This window comes from Narcine bancroftii, chromosome 13, assembly GCF_036971445.1.
Source record: "Narcine bancroftii isolate sNarBan1 chromosome 13, sNarBan1.hap1, whole genome shotgun sequence".
Lineage (NCBI taxonomy): Eukaryota > Metazoa > Chordata > Chondrichthyes > Torpediniformes > Narcinidae > Narcine > Narcine bancroftii.
Window position 1 is genome coordinate 36,395,302 of NC_091481.1, and position 16,158 is coordinate 36,411,459.

The 16,158-nt window shown below is 47.9% G+C and overlaps 1 long non-coding RNA gene across 1 annotated transcript; it reads right to left on the reverse strand.

The window, feature by feature from the left end:
• Positions 1-840: 840 nt before the first annotated feature.
• On the reverse strand, positions 841-6,570 carry LOC138749057 (uncharacterized). Its single transcript, XR_011348382.1, has 2 exons — positions 6,348-6,570; positions 841-2,274 (listed from the first exon to the last, which is right to left on the reverse strand). It is a non-coding gene; the product is annotated as an uncharacterized lncRNA (long non-coding RNA).
• Between the last annotated feature and the right edge of the window lie 9,588 nt (positions 6,571-16,158).

Sequence of the window (16,158 nt, forward strand, 5' to 3'; positions counted from 1 at the left end):
CACTTCCATTCATTCCCCTCCCACAGCCTCTAACCTCATTGCTTCAGGAGTCCAGAAACGGGCAAGTCTCGAAAATCTATCAAACAGTTTGAATTATGGTTCATTGAAAAAGTAATCCTCTTTTCTTATTTATGGTAAAGGAATCTCCTCAGTCAAATATAATGATATTAATTTACTTTCTGATTTTTCAGCAACTTTTGTTGAATGTGTTCCCTGTGGCCACAGCCTCTCCATTTTGCATTATCCAAACAATCCACTTGGAACAGAGCCAAGGATTAACTGGAGCTTAATGTGCAGATTTAGAAAGCTTTCAGTTTGTTTTGAACCATTTCATAAAGGAAGTGGATTTTTTGCATTCTTGGATCCGAGAACCAATCGTCACTGCCCAACCCTAACTGACCTTAAGATGGTGATATTGCACCATTTTCTTGACCAGCCACAGTCCATATGCCCGAGTGCTATAGGGAGCAAGGTAGAGGATTTGAATCCAGTGTTTGGGATGATACCAGGAACCCTGGCAAATTTCTCCAGGAGTGTGGTGGAAAGTGTGCATCATGGCCTGGTCTGAGAACACCAATACCCCTGAGCATAAAGCCCTCCAAAAGGTAGTGGATGCAGCCTAGGACATCACAGGCAAAACCTTCCCCAGTATTGAGTACATTTACAGAAAACGCTGTCGTCGGAGAACAGCAACAATCATCAAAGACCCTCACTACCCAGCACATGCTTTGTTCTTGCTGCTGCCATCAGGAAAGAGGTATTGGTGCCACAAGACTCGCACCACCAGGTTCAGAAACAGCTGCTACCCCTTTACCTTCAATGACAAACTCAATCAGGGACTCATTTAAGGACTCTTACTTGTCCACTTTATTGATTTTCTTTGCTCTCCCTGTGTTGCACAGTCAGTTTGTTTACATTCATTGTCTGTTTACAGCTCTTTTGTCTGTTTACATGTTTACACTGTGTACAGTTTATTTTTTGCACTAAGTGATAATTTTGCTGCGTCAACAGAATAAAGAATCTCAGGTATTGATGTCATGTATGTACTCTGGCAATAAATCGGAAATCTATATTTCTGAAGGAACAGTGCAATTCACGATGCTGTGTGACCTTGAGAGAAATTTGTAACTTTTAATTTAATTTTTTAACATTATTTTAATTTAGATACTCAGAATGGTTACAGGTCCAATTCAACCCGTGAGCCTGTGCCAGCCAATTAACCTACATCCCCGGTGTGTTTTGAACGGTGGGAGGAAACCGGAGCCTCCAGGGAAAACCGCACGGACACGGGGAGAACGTACAAACTCCTTACAGACAGTGTGAGGTTCAAACCCTGGTCCCGATCTGCTGGCGTCATAACTGGCATTGTTCCCATGTGCTTGCGTACTTTGTCCTGGGCAGTCTGAGAGGAGCTATTAGATGTCTGTCGTGAACATTGTCAATGGATCACACTGCAGTAATGTTGTTCCTGGATCGCAGGGAGTGAATGTTTTGGATGGTGCAAGGGCTGCTTTGTTTTGGACAGTGTCAAGAGCAGCAACCACAGGAGAGCTGATGGTTACTGGGAAAACGAGAGGTGACAGCTACTTGGGCAGTTACTGCAGCCATGGAGACCATTCTCACTGGGGCTGTGACTGACAGCATGGACTGACTGCTGGAGCTGAATACCCGCCAGGAACCGAATGGCTCCAGAAATGGCGGAAAGCCGCTGGGAATTATTCTGATTTAACTGTTACGTGGAAATGCTGGAAACATGGTTAATCTTGTCAGTTTTTTTTTAACCACGTGGTTTTCTATGAATGTTTAAATCCATAAATGGTGGCACGGTCACCCAAGCAGTTATACTGTTCCAGCGCCAGCAATCCCGTGCTGTCTATAAGGAGTTTGTACATTCTCCCTGTGTCCACGTGGGTTTTACCCGGGGGCTCTGGTTTCCTCCCACCATTCAAAATGTACCGAGGGTTGTAGGTTCATTTTGCAACACTGGAGAATGGTGACAGCTGGTGAGCGATAGCATGCAAAACTCATTTTCACTGCACCTCAGTCCGTGTGGATCTTCTCAACACAGGTGCTTGTGTCGGCTCTGCTGGTCGACTACTCTTTAGCGCTGGTGGGGTTTCCTCTGTTTCTGTGCTGGCTGGATCTTCTGCATTTGTCTGTCACTGCAGAGTCCCTTGCATTTTCATCAGGCTCATTCGAATCCTCCTCAGTATTTGACCCTCCTCCGTTTGGACGGGCGGCCGAGGCGAGGATCTGCAGTCGGGCCATCATGAGCTTGGATGGGTGGGCGGTCGGAGTCAAAAATAGGGTTTTTTTTAAATTTATTTTTTTATTTTTCACACCATAAACCACATTGACCAAGATACATACATTTTCCTTTTCAAATATATACAGTGTCATTTTCTCCCCCCCCCCTCCTCCCATCCCACCCTCCCTACCTCCCCCCCATTCATTTAAAGTACAAAATCTAAGATACATTAAACCAGTCAAACAATGTTGTTATTCAATAAAAATAAACAAGAAATTCCACTGAGTCAATTCTTTTCATTTCCTTCTCCTTTCGTTAATTTAGGTGGTAAATGTCCCCGGTAGGTTTTCTCTATTGTGTTTCATGTATGAAATACAAATATTTCAAATATTTCAAATATTTAAATATTTCAAATACAAATATTTCAAATATTTCAAATATTTAAATATTATTTCTTAAACTATATGTTATTTTTTTCTAACGGAATACATTTATTCATTTCTATATACCATTGTTGTATTCTCAAATTATCTTCCAATTTCCAGGTTGACATAATACTTTTTTTGCTACGGCTAGAGGTATCTTAACAAATCTTTTTTGTGCACCATCCAAATCAAGTCCAAATTCTTTGTTTTTTATGTTACTTAGGAGGAAGATTTCTGGGTTTTTTGGTATATTGTTTTCTGTAATTTTATTTAATATCTGGTTTAGATCTTCCCAAAATTTTTCTACTTTCTCACATGTCCAGATTGCATGAATTGTTGTTCCCATTTCTTTTTTACAACGAAAACATCTGTCAGATACTGTTGGGTCCCATTTATTTAACTTTTGAGGTGTAATGTATAGCCTGTGTATCCAGTTATATTGTATCATACGTAACCTCGTATTTATTGTATTTCTCATCGTTCCAGAGCATAACTTCTCCCATGTTTCCTTTTTTATCTTTATATTTAAATCTTGTTCCCATTTTTGTTTAGTTTTACCATTTGTTTCCTCATTCTCCTTTTCTTGCAGTTTAATATACATATTTGTTATAAATCTTTTGATTATCATTGTATCTGTAATCACATATTCAAAGTTACTTCCCTCTGGTAACCTTAGACTGCTTCCTAATTTGTCCTTCAAGTAGGATCTCAAATGGTAATATGCCAACATTGTATCTTGAGTTATATTATATTTATCTTTCATTTATTCAAAGGATAATAATCTATTTCCTGAAAAACAATTTTCTATTCTTTTGATCCCTTTTTTCTCCCATTCTCTAAAGGAAAGGTTATCTATTGTAAAAAGGGAGTAACTGATTTTGCGTCATTATTAGTTTTGGTAATTGGTAATTTGTTTTATTCCTTTCTACATGAATCTTCTTCCAAATATTGAGCAGATGATGTAATACTGGAGAACTCCTACGTTGTACCAATTTTTCATCCCATTTATATAATATGTGTTCAGGTATCTTTTCCCCTATTTTATCTAGTTCTAATCTAGTCCAATCCCTTGTTTGGTAAAAATCTGATAGGTATCTTAATTGTGCGGCTCTATAATAATTTTTAAAGTTTGGCAGTTGTAAGCCTCCTTGTTTGTACCATTCTGTTAATTAGTTAATAGTTAATAGTGCTATCCTCGATTTCCCCCCTTTCATAAAAATTTCCTTATTATTTTCTTTAACTCCTTGAAGAATTTCTCTGTCAAGTGTATTGGCAATGCCTGAAATAGGTATAATATCCTTGGGAAAATGTTCATTTTAATACAATTTATCCTTCCTATTAGTGTTAGTGGTAAATCTTTCCAATGCTCTAAATCGCCCTGTAATTTTTTCATTAGTGGATAATAATTGAGTTTATATAGATGGCTGAGATTTTTATTTATTTGTATACCTAGGTATCTTATTGCTTGCATTTGCCATCTGAATGGTGATTCCTTCTTAAATTTTGAGAAATCCGCATTATTCATTGGCATTGCTTCACTTTTATTTACGTTAAAAATAGGGGTATTGACTTCTACATGGGATATATGGAAAATCCGTGATTTCAGGCCCAAAAATGTGGAAGAGGGTTGGGATTGACTATTACATGAGTATTTATGGTATGTGGGGGTACTGTGTGTCTGTGTGCATGCACTATGGTCCGGAGATATGCTGTTTCATCAGACTGTATATGTACACGTACAATCAGATGGTAATAAATATGAACGAATTCCAGATCAAATCTTCACAATATAATCAAATAGTATTTCTGTTAAGACATAATTTATGGCAAGTGGTGGGTGAATTCTTGAGGAATTTTAACCTAGTCACACTTTTGTTCCAAAGGTAATAAAAAAAAGTTAAACATCCTCAACCACGGACTCTGTTTAGTTTTCTTAAAATTTAGACATTCAACATGATATGGCCCAAATACCCCAATTAACCGTCAACCCCTGTACGTTCTGGGACGAAACTGGAGCATCCAGAGGAAATCCACGCAGACACGGGGAGAAGGTATCTACTCCTTACTGACAGCGCCAGATCTCTCTCTCTCTCTCTCCCCCCTTTTCCCTGTCTCTCCTTTTACATGGCCAAAATCAACTCTCACCTTTCCTCACACCTTTCATTTGTTGGTCTGGACTCCTCCCCCTCCCTATATTCCCCCTTTCTCTCCCAGCCTGTCTGCTTTTTGCTTCTACCCTGAGGAAGGGCTCTGGCCCAAAACGTTAGGAATATATCGTCATCTCCTATGGATGCTGCGAGTCCCTCCAGTAGATACTGGGTGTGTTTTACTGCTATTCCTGTCAGCTCAGCCCTCCGCCAAAATGAGGAGATGGAGGATGATTACCCTACATGGAATCAACCTACCCCACAGATGCATTCAGTGTACCTCAGTCCCCACCCAGCCCATGCACTCCTCAAGGACCAAATCCCTTGCTATTGTGAAAGGATCTGGTCCCAAAAATGTAAACTCTCCATTTCACTCCACTCCCTGAGATCCTCCTGCAACTCACTTTTTGCTTCACATTCCAGCCTCGGGAGAATCCATGTCGCCCTTGACCTGCCTGATAGACAGTTTGCAAAAGTTCCAAATTGGCCACCTGCAGTTACAGCTTCTGGGACAGAGAATTCCCACTCTCGGGATGCCTCGTACTAAGTGCACCTGCTTAACCAGTCGAACATTTGAAACATTCAGTCAGATGCTTCCTGTGGGCGACACAAGAGAAGTCTACACACGTTTTTGGGTGCTTCCCATAGCCCACTCCGCCTGTCATGTAATCTTGTTTCCACAAGCCCACTGGCTTCTTCCCAGCTCCAGAGGCATGTTTTTATTTTTGGCATGGAAACGCATGCTTGCTTCTCTGAAAGTACATCCAAAAAAATAATGGAGGTGCTGGAGAATCAGTTCAGACGGGTCTGACTTTCCAACCTTGGGGTAATTATGCATCGGAATACAAGTTTCTGGGTGCCCTCTCCTGCCCCTTCCATGTGGAGCCCAGCGCACCGTCGCACACACCTGAGGTAAACACGGGAGAGGAGGTCGTCTCCAGTCCTGTTCCTACTCAACACGGCCTGCGGTGCAGGCATTAAAATTCTCAAAATCTCTGCCTTAGATGCAGGGAATAAATCCCCACACACACACCCCCCCGCCTCAAAGCCTGGCAAACGCACAGTCCCTGCACAAGCCAATCCTGCGGTTGGCCTGTGTGGATGACTGGATTACTGGGACCTGTGGATCAACTGGAGGCCACGTCACCAGCCCCCGCACGGAAAAACCGAGATGTTGGGAGGGTGTGAACGGTATCTTACATCTCCTTCCTCCAACCTGCAAGGAAAAGACCTGTCGGAATCCACAAGACTTTGCATGAAACCATTTCACCCACTGCCTTTCCTTCTCATGGACTTCCCTAACCACTCCTTTGGCAGCTAACTCACTGTGGTTTCCAGCTCAATGTTATCATCCTTGATATAACTATCATGTTGCACAGTTTACAGTTTGAAAATGGGAAATTTAAAACCCCCACCAGCTTAGCACGCCAGTCACACTTCTTTCCAAAATATTTACGATACTGAAACATTCAAGTGCAGAGGCACATAAATGTAAGTAATCTTTTGAAATATACTTTTGTTTCCTACCTGGGTAATAACAATACTTAGGATTCCCCTCATTTCTCTCTGGCCCACAGGCAATAGGGTTCAGGGTAGATGAGGAAGTCTGTTCATTCAACCAGTAATTGTTAAGGGCAACTCCTTCCTGCTTCTGCCTCCCTTTCCCTTGAAACAGCCAGTGAAACCAGTCTGTCATACAGTCCATCATTTCAACGTTGACAGAGTTCACAAGTCCTGCGTAGTTTACAGCAACTCCCGCACCATTCCCCCTCCTTTCCCTGCAACCCTTCTCCAGCCTGCGCATCCTATTTGGTTGGCTTGGCATTTGCTTACACGAGAAACAGGCCCCTTCGGCCCTTCTAATCCAACAAGGGGCAGTTTGCATTGACCAATTAACCCCTCCCCTGCATGTCTTCAGGATAAGGGAGAAAACCGGAGCACCCAGGGGGAAATCCACACTCCAACAGACCGCACTCGATGACAGGGTCCCTGGAGCAGTGAGACAGCAGCTCCCCCTACTGTGCTGACCCCACATGCAATGTTTACAGCAAGACTGACTCTAGCTTTATTGGAAACGATGCAATCAAAATCCCTTTTAACATGCGTGTTTCAGTTAATCACAAAAGTTGCACTTTGTATACCTTAAGGACATAACTGCGGTGACACAATCACGGGTCTGTGATTGCCTGAGCCATGTCCGCATTCCTACCTGCCTACTGCAGGGGGTAACCCATTGTACTTGCAGGGAGGTAACCTGGGAGGCCGGCTCCCCCTACTCCCTGCCAATCACTGTCCACTGTTGTGGTACACCACCAACCTACTGCAGGGGGCAACATCTGTACCTGCAGGAGTGTAAGGGGACAGGACCACACCTGGTTGGCTGTCAATCAGCCGACCTGAATAGACCAAGCCCCAACTGGTCGGGTATCAATCACCTTCCGGGATATAAGCCTGCGCCGGCCTCCCAAAGCCTCACTCAGAGTTACTGCAGCTACAGCCAGCCTGGCTCTGTGGAAGTCTTTGTGGATTAAAGCAAGCCTGTTGTACAGTCTTTACCTTGTGTGTGTCTGATTCTGGCTAACAGCGCACCACACCCACATAGAGGCTCACGCCAGCCCTTGGGTAGGAGTAGAGCACACAGAGCCAGAAGGGATACTGAACCTTGTGTGTAAGTTTTCAGCTAATTAAAGCCTGCAGCACAGCTCTTCATGTTTGAGCTTGTTTGTTCATCACAATAATATTTAGTTCATTCCACAAATGAGGAATATGGTTAAGTGTGGGCCAAGCACCACTTACAACCAGGATATGGCTCTCACCATGTCCATGGGAAAAGCCTTCCAGAAGCTGTGGGCGGTGGATGAGCCATTTCAATGTTGCTGCTGAGACCACTTCTAAATTGGGTGGCCTTTTACATGCCCAGCTGGATCCGAGTGGGTCATGTATGGAATACACAATCCATGCTGGAGAAACTCAGCAGGTCAAACAACATCCACAGGAAGTAAAGGGGGACCAGTGTTTCAGACCTTGGCCCATTGTCGGGTATAGATACAACAGGCCTGAATAAAGAGGTGGGGGAAGGAGGGAGGAAGGGGCAGGGGGAGGAAGAAGAGGAAAACAGTGAGGTGATGGGTAGAGGGGAGGTGTCTGATGGGAGAATGAAGGGAAGGGAGTGGGGAGCTGGGGGAAAGAGGGAGTGCGGAGAAGACTGATAAAAACAAAATGAACGTAGATATTGCAAATCTGAAATTAAACAATAGAAAGCATGAGAAACAGTCAGTTTCTCCTCTCCGCCTCCTTCCGGGACCGCTCCTTCTGGGACTCAGACTGGGAGATCGCTTTGATGAGCACTTCGGCTCTGCACCAATGGCATGGATCTCCCAGTGGCCGCCCACTTTAATTCCCCATCCCATTTCCTTGCCGACATGTCTATCCATGGTCTCATGCCCTGCCAGACTGAAACCGTCTGCATATTGAAGGAACAACATTTCATCTCCAACTGGGCACCCTCCAACCAGATTTCTTTAATATCGACTTCCCTGGCTTTTGTTAAAGCACCCCCCCCCCACCCTCATATCTTCCCCGACACCTTCCTCCACCTTAGATGCTCTTCCTTTTCCCTGACTCCTCTCGCACAGACGTGATAAATTCTTACCTTGTCCCTTATCTAATTCACACCTTTTGTTGGTCTGGATTTGTCCCTCATTGTCTGGATTCTGAGACTTTCTGAGATTTCCCGCCTCTGGCCCATTTGCTTATTCCTTGAAGAAGGGCTCAGGCCTGAAACGTCTGCAACATAACTTTGCTCTTCGTGGATACTTGAGAGTGCGGCTGAGTTCCACCAGTGTTTTTATTGACAATCACGGCGTCTGCAGACTTTCACATTTCACTAAGCATCTCGAGAGAGATGGTTATTATTTCAGATCAGAAACCCTCTGTCAGATCCAGGAGAGCTAAAAAAACAAAGTAGTTTGAAGTTTGAGAGAAGCTGGGGGTGGGATTTCTGGATTGGAGAGAATATCTGTGATGGAGTAAGATAAGGTTAATTGGATCCTGTGGTAATGAGATGGCATTAACATTTATTGACTGTGTCAAGCTCAGGGAGAGAAAAAAAATCTCTCATATCATGTATGCAGGCAACCTCAGTGACTCTGTCACTTGGTCCTCTTGACAAACCGTCAGAGACCTGGCGAAGATCGTAGGCCATTGCAGTAGAAGGCAGCTCATCCAAGCCTTGCCTAGACTTCATCAGTCCCCTTCCACTCCCGCCGCCAGTGCCACAGGAACAAAGCAGCCCCAGTGTTAAAGCCTGACCTAATTCTGGTGGCATTAGATAGAACTCTCACCTTTCAGTTCTGCCTCATGAGGACGGATGAGAAGGCGAAAATCTTGGAACCTGCCAGACAAGCCACGAGCTGTATGTGGGGAGCTGAGGCCAAATCAAAGCAATTGTGCACTGGCAAGACAGGAGTCATCAGGCACAACTTATGGAGCCACTCCTGAGTTAAGCCAGGAAATACTCCTCCATCTATACATTCCTCCTACATATTCTGTCCATAGTTACTGAGCCAAGAACATCTGAGGATCCATGATCCTCATCTGTCCAATCTGTCCTGCACCCTCAACAGGACAAGTGGGAGTGAAGAACAGAGTCCTTGCACCCACTGGATTTGAGAGGTCATGTCCAGAAGGTCTCCTCTCAACAGATTTACAGCAGGTCAGGAATAATGCTCAGAAGTCCCTGCAACACTTATTGGAGTTGAAGAGAAATGGAACACATCGCTGTAGATTGACCTTTCACCAAGGACAGGCTCGAATTCCCACTGGAAATGGAACACATGCAAACAAAGAAAGCAACTGACCTATTGGAGAAGCTTGTGGGCAGGGTTAGTCAGGGTAGAAACATCTCTATACTGTGTAACAACAGCTGGCAAACACCTCACACTATCTCCTCCCAGGGATGGGGTTGTATGGGGCTGTGTGTGTGTGGGTTGTGGTGTGGATGTGGGGGTAGGTGTGGGGGTGGGTGTGGGGGTAGGGGTGGGTGACTGTGTGGGTGAGTGTGGGGTTGGGTGTGGATGTGTTTGGGTGTAAATGTGGGTGAGTGTGGGTGATTGTTGATGTGTGGGTGGGTATGAGGGTGAGTGTGTGTGGGGGTGGGTGTGTGGGTGTGGAGGTGAGTGTGGGAATGGGTGTGTGGGTGTGGGGCTGGGTGTGTGGTGAATTTGTGGGTGAGTGTGTTGGGGTGTGGGTGTGGAGGTGAGTGTGTGTGGGGTTGGGGCTGGGTGTGTGGGTGAGTGTGTTGGGGTGTGGGTGTGGAGATGAGTGTGTGTGGGGTTTGGGCTGGGTGTGTGGGTGAATGTGTGTGGGGTGGGTGTATGGGTGTGGGGCTGGGTTTGTGGTGAATTTGTGGGTGAGTGTGTTAGGGTGTGGGTGTGGAGGTGAGTGTGTATGGGGTTGGGGCTGGGTGTGTGGGTGAATGTGGGTGCGTGTGTGTGTGGGTGCGTGAGTGTGTGGGTGGGTGTGTGGGTGTGGGGGTGAGTGTGGGTGTGTGGATGAGTGTGGGGGTGGGGGTGAGTGGGGGTGGGGGTGGGGTGAATGTGGGAGTTGGGGTGGGGGTGGGGGTGGGGTGAGTGTGGGAGTTGGGGTGAGCATGGGGGTTGGGTGAATGTAGGGGTGGGGGGTGAGTGTGGGGGTGGCGTTAGTGTGGGGTGGGGCATGTGGGAGTGGGGTGAATGTGGGGGTGGGGTGAGTGTGGGGGTGGGCTGGGTGTTGGGGTGGGGATGTGTGTGGGGGCGGGCTGTGTGTTGGGGTGGGGATGAGTGTGGGGGTGGGCTGGGTGTTGGGGTGGGGATGAGTGTGGGGGTGGGCTGGGTGTTGGGGTGGGGATGAGTGTGGGGGTGGGGTGAGTGTGGGGGAGCCGTGAGTATGAGTATAGTTAGAAACAGAAGTACCTTCACAGAAATTGCTTGAGACAAAAATTGAGAACAAAGAACATTTATTATACAACAATGCAAAGTTGGGTGCTTCCCCTTACCCTGGGAATACACACATACACTGGGGCTCACCCAACTTTTATACAGTTTATTTCAGTATAGGAATACCCTCCCCCTTACATTCTTCTGCCCGGCATGAGGCAATCCTGTCTGCCTACGAGCTGTTTCTGTGAACTTGGAGGACCGGGGGGGGGGGGGGGGGGGGGGGGGGGGGTGGGGGGGGTATCCTGTCGGTGTCCCATCATGTCATTGTCTTTATTCACACCTTCCTGACTCTCAGGGCTGACTAACTTCTTACATGCAGAACTTGCTAATTCTGTCTAAGGCTAGAAGACCCTTATCTTATTCAGACTAACTTTATTCCTACATTCTAATATCTATTCTTATCCTATTCATACTGGCTTTATTCATTACACATATATCTATACTAGTTTCCTCATCATCATATTTTTATATCAGTTTTACTCATCTCTCACAATCCTCACTTTTCTTTTAGATCAGTGATACTGATCTCTCACAGGTGAGTGTGGGTGTGTGGGTGGATGTGGGGGTGGGGTGGATGTGGGTGTGGGTGTGTGGGTGTAAATGTGGGTGACTGTGGGTGACAGTTGTGAGAGATGAGTAAAACTGATATAAAGTATGAAGATGAGGAAACTAATATAGATATATGGGTAAATGAATAAAGCCAGTATGAACAGGATAAGAAATGGATATTAGAATGTAGGAAGCAGAATCAGTCTGAGTAAGATAAGAATCTTCTAGTCTTTAGACAAAATCAGCAAGTTCACCGTATGAATGAGATAAGGATAGACAATAGATAGAATGTAGGAAGTAGAGTTAGTCTGAATAAGATAAGGGTCTCCTAGCCCTAGACAGAACCAAGTTCTGCATATGTAATTAGTAAGCCCCAGACTGTATTAGCAAGTTCTCCATATGAAGAAGTTGTAGCCCTGAGAGTTGGGAAGGTGTAAATTAAAACAAAGAGAGGTTTGTGAATAAGGACAAAGAGGTTAATGATATGATGAGACACCGACAGGATACCCCAGTATATGTGTGTATTCCCAGGGTAAGGGGAAGCACCCAACCAAAGTTGTTGTATAATAAATGTTCTTTGTTCTCAATTTTTGTCTCGAGCAATATCTGTGAAGGTACTTCTGTTTCTAACACAGTTGATGTGTGGGTGGGGGTGGGGGTGGTTGTGTGGGGGTGGGGTTGGGTTTGTGGGGGTGGGGCTGGGTTTGTGGTGAATTTGTGAATGTGAGTGTGAGTGTGGGGGTGGGGTGAGTGAGGGTGTGTGATTGAGTGTGGATGTGGGGTGAGTGTGGGGGTGGGGAGAATGTGGGGGCGGGGTGAGTGTGGTTGTGTGGATGAGTGTGGGGGTGGGGTGGGGTGAGTGTGGGGGTGGGTTGAGTGTGGGGTGGGTTGAGTGTGGGGGTGGGGGTGAGTGTGGGTGAGGGGGTGTGTGGGGCTGGGGTGAATGTGGGGGTGGGATGAATATGGGTGTGAGGGTGTGTGGGGGTGACGTGAGTGTGGGGGTGGGGTGAGTGTGGGGGTGGTGGTGAGTGTGGGGGTGGGGTGAGTGAGGGTGTGTGATTGAGTGTGGGTGTGGGGATGAGTGTAGAGGTGGGGTGAGTGGGTGTGTGGATAAGTGTGGGGGTGGGGGTGGTATGCGGGTGAGGGTGGGGTGAGTGCGGGAGTGGGAATGAATGTGGGGGTCGGGTGATTGTGGGGTGAGTGTGGGGGTGGGGTGAGTGTGGGGTTGGGGGTGAGTGTGGGGGTGGGGTGAGTTTGTGAGTGGGTGATTGTGGGGTTGGGGTGACTGTGGGGGTGGGTTGGGTGTGGGGGTGGGAGTTAGTGTGGGTGTGTGGATGATTGTGGGGGTGGGGTTGAGTGTGGGCATGAGGGTGGGGTGAGTGTGGGAGAGTGGCTGGGTTTGTGGTGAATTTGAGGGTGAGTCTGGGGTTGGGTGAGTCTGGGGGTGTGGGTGAAAATGTGGGTGAGTGTGGATTACTGTTGATGTGTGGGTGGGTGTGGGGTGAGTGTGAGTGTGGAGGTGAGTGTGGGGATGGGTGCGTGGGGTGTGGTGGGTGTTTGGATGTGGGGCTAGGTTTGTGGTGAATTTGTGGGTGAGTCTGGGGTTGGGGTGTGTCTGGGGGTGGGAGTGAGCATGGGGGTGGGGTGAGTGTGGGGGAGCGGTGAGTGTGGTTGTGTGAATGAGTGTGGGGGTGGGGTGAGTGTGGGAGTGGGCGTGAGTGTGGGGTTGGGGTGAGTGTGGGGGAGCGGTGAGTATGGGGGTGGGGTGAGTGTGGGTGTGTGAGTGAGTGTGGGGGTGGGGGTGAGCATGGGGGTGGTGTGAATGTGGGGGTGGAGGGTGAGTGTGGGTGTGGGGTGAGTGTGGATGTGGGGTGAGTGTGGGTGTGAGGTGAGTGTGGGAGTGGAGTGAATGTGGGGTTGGGGTGAGTGTGGGGGTTGGGTGAGTGTGGGGGTGGGTGCGTGGGGTGGGGTGGGTGTGTGGATGTGGGGCTAGGTTTGTGGTGAATTTGTGGGTGAGTCTGGGGTTGGGGTGAGTCTGGGGGTGGGGGTGAGTGTGGGGGAGCGGTGAGTGTGGGTGTGTGAATGAGTGTGGGGGTGGGGGTGGGGTGAGTGTGGGAGTGGGCGTGAGTCTGGGGGTTGGGTGAATGTGTGGGTGGTGTGTGAGTGTGGGGTTGGGGTGAGTGTGTGTGAGGGTGGGGTGGGTGTGCGGGTGAGTGTTGGTGTAGAGGTGAGTGTGGGGATGGGTGTGTAGTTGTGGGGCTGTGGGTGTAAATGTGGGTGAGAGTGGGTGGCAGTTGATGTGTGGGTGGGGGTGGGGGTGGGTGAGTGTGGGTGTGGAGGTGAGTGTGGAGGTTGGGTGTGTGTGGGGGTGGGGTAAGTGTGGGGGTGGGGTGAGTGTGGGATTGGGATGAGTGCAGGGTTGGGTTGAGTGTGGGGGTGTGGTGAGTGTGGGTGTGTGGGTGAGTATGGGAGTGAGTGTGGGTGTGGGGGTGGGGGTGAGTGTGGGGGTGGGGTGAGTGTGGGGGAGCGGTGAGTATTGGGGTGGGGTGTGTGTGGGTGAGTGTGGGGGTGGGTTTGGGTGTGGGGTGAGTGTGAGTGTGGAGGTGAGTGTGGGGATGGGTGCGTGGGGTGGGGATGGGTGCGTGGGGTGGGGTGGGTGTGTGGATGTGGGGCTAGGTTTGTGGTGAATTTGTGGGTGAGTCTGGGGTTGGGGTGCATCTGGGGGTGGGGGTGAGCATGGGGATGGGGTGAGTGTGGGGGAGCGGTGAGTGTGGGTGTGTGAATGAGTGTGGGTGTGGGGGTGGGGTGAGTGTGGCAGTGGGCGTGGGTGTGGGGGTTGGGTGAATGTGGGGGTGGGGTGTGAGTGTTGTGATGGGGTGAGTGTGGGTGAGTGGTGAGTAAGGGGCTGGGGTGAGTGTGGGTGTGTGGGTGATTGAGGGGGTGGGGGTGAGCATGGGGGTGGTGTGAATGTGGGGGTGGGTGTGTGGATGTGTGGGTGTGTATGGGGGTGAGTGTGTGTGACTGTTGATGTGTGGGTGGGTGTGTGGGTGAATGTGTGTGAGGGTGGGGATGGATGTGTGGGTGAGTGTTGGTGTAGAGGTGAGTGTGGGGATGGGTGTGTGGGTGTGGTTGTAAATGTGGGTGAGTGTGGGTGGCAGCTGATGTGTGGTTGGGGGTGGTGGTGGGTGTGTGGGTGAGTATGGGGATGGGTGCGTGGAAGTGAGGTGTGTGGAGGTGGGGTGAGTGTGAGTGTGGTGTGCGCATGGGGGTGGGGTGAGTGTGGGTGTGGGGTGAGTGTGGGTTTGGTGGTGAGTGTGTGGGTGGGGTGAGTGTGGAGATGGGTTAAGTGTGGGGGTGGGGTGAGTGTGGGAGTGGAATGAGTGTGGGGTTGGTGTGAGTGTGGGGGTGCAGTGAGTGTGGGTGTGTGGGTGATGTTGGAATCTAGGGGTTAAAACAGTATGAAATAAATGATAAATTAATAAGTGTATATTTACTGCATGGAATCTAGGGGTTAAAACAGTAAGAAATAAATGATTAATCAATAAGTTCATTTGTACTGCATGAGTCAGGGAAAGAGGAATGTGGCTAAGTGGCTGTCACAGCATGGAGCAAAGTTGGCTGAACAAAATTGGCTGCTCCCAAGATACAGGGAGAGGATATGCATAAAACGATTTAGGAGGAATGCTCAACTGAAGGAGGTGGGAAGTAGCACAGGAGACACAGGCCAGATCAGAACAAAGAATGGCCCACAAGAATCAAAGGGAATGGAAAACCAGTCTAGGAGGAAGATTAAGGCACGAGGAGGTGTTAAAGAGAACAGCAGAAATTGGCCAGACAGGGACCAAATGGTGATTAGAAATATCTGGGGATGAATTAATTTCAGATCTAAACAACAGGATAGTCTGGCCTGGAGGATTAACATGGGAATGCTACACCCCAGAAATCTGCAAAACAGGAGATGACTTGTGATAACCCTTATGCAAAAAGATCTACCAGGGAAAACAACTTTTGTTCTGTGTGATAAGATTGACCTATATAAACTGTGCCAACTGGACAATAGGGGTCAGTCTCGGGGAGTAGCTCACTGGCAGGTGACCTATGAACTAACAGACTGACCCAGAGCTCTGTTAAGTTTTATTCTTGTGCTGTGCTGTGTGGTGTAATAAACTGACTGTTGAACCGAATACCTTCTCCTATCACTTCATTCAACGAACGCGCTGGACTCAGCTCACACATAGACTAAATTAAGAGTAAATAAAGTAAAGCCAGAGTCCGACAATTTGGTGACCCCGACGTGATGAAGATGGAGAAGTGACGGAAGAAAAAGATACGAAACACCGGTCGATTGTGGTGTGGTGATAACAACAAATGGCCATTCAACAAAGGGAGGTAAGCAGACGCCTGTTCAAACGAAGTTCTGCGATTGGCAAAGATAAAATTGTGTGTTGTCACTACTCTGCAAAAGACCTAGTTAAAGACAAGAATAAAACAAAAAGGAGGTTGGAATCCCTCTACGGAGGTTGAGGTCCCTCTAGGAAAAGGAGGTTGGAATCCCTCTACGGAGGTTGAGGTCCCTCTAGGAAAAGGAGGTTGGAATCCCTCTACGGAGGTTGAGGTCCCTCTAGGAAAAGGAGGTTGGAATCCCTCTACGGAGGTTGAGGTCCCTCTAGGAAAAGGAGGTTGGAATCCCTCTACGGAGGTTGAGGTCCCTCTAGGAAAAGGTTGGAATCCCTCTAAGGAGGTTGAGGTCCGGTTGGAATCCCTCTAAGGAGGTTGAGGTCCCTCTAGGAAAAGGAGGTTGGAATCCCTCT